At 34.1% G+C, this 1,007-nt stretch overlaps 1 non-coding gene across 1 annotated transcript; it reads left to right on the forward strand.

The window, feature by feature from the left end:
- The first annotated feature begins 622 nt into the window (after positions 1-622).
- Positions 623-729, forward strand: LOC118533475 (U6 spliceosomal RNA). Its single transcript, XR_004916249.1, has one exon. It is a non-coding gene; the product is annotated as a U6 spliceosomal RNA (small nuclear RNA).
- The last annotated feature ends 278 nt before the right edge of the window (positions 730-1,007 follow it).

The following is a 1,007-nucleotide window of genomic DNA, read 5'->3' on the forward strand; positions in this document are numbered from 1 at the left end:
TCTGGCTTTAGCTCTAGAATCACACAGACTTAGATTTGAGTCCCCCTCTGCCACTTACTTGCTTTGTGACCTTGGGCAAGTCTGTTCACATTTCTAAATTTAGTGTCTTCAACTAAAAAATGGATATAATAGTATTACCTAGATAGCCCATACATAGGCTGTTGTGAAGTTTAAGTTCTATGATGCAAATAAAGCACTTAGCCAGTGCTTAGGGCATTGTAGGTGAAATAATAGTTAGCTTTCAATATTTTTTTGAAGATTTTATTTATTTGACAGAGAGAGTTCTATATTATCAATATTGTTCTATAATAGAATTCTTATAGACATGGCAGAAATCATTCTGATCTGACAGGTGATAAAACAGAAAGTACTGAACTACTAACATGTGTTGTATCATGGATAAATCTAAAAAATTATGCTAAGTAAAAGAAGTTAGACAGAAGAGACCACCTATTGTATGATTCCATGTATCTAAAATGTCCAGAAAAGCAAATGTATCACAACAGAAAGAGATTAGTGTTTGCTGGAAGTTGGAGGTGGGAAGGGAGATTAGCTGTAAAAGGGCATAAGGGATCCTATGGTAGGTAGGGGGGATGAAAAGGATCTAAAACTGATTTATTCTGTGCCCGTTTCAACAGCACATACACTAAAATTGGAATGATACAGAGAAGGTTAGCATGGCTCCTGCTGAAGGATGATATGCTAATTCATAAAATGTTCCATATTTTTTAAAAAAACTGATTTATTTTGATGATTGCACCACTGTGTCAAGTAACTAAAAATCATTGAATTGTATACTTGAAATAAGTGAGTTTTAGATATATAAAATATATGTGAATAAAGTTGTTTTAAAAACTCAGAAACTATCACAGAAGAAGAGGAAGAACAGACTCCAGGTTTTCAATGAGGTGTTGTTTTTGTTTTTGTTTTTAAAGATTTTATTTATTTATTTGACAGAGAGAGACAGTGAGAGAGGGAACACAAGCAGGGGGAGTGGGAGAGGGAGA

The sequence above is a fragment of the Halichoerus grypus genome, chromosome 12, assembly GCF_964656455.1.
Source record: "Halichoerus grypus chromosome 12, mHalGry1.hap1.1, whole genome shotgun sequence".
Classification (NCBI taxonomy): Eukaryota; Metazoa; Chordata; class Mammalia; order Carnivora; family Phocidae; genus Halichoerus; species Halichoerus grypus.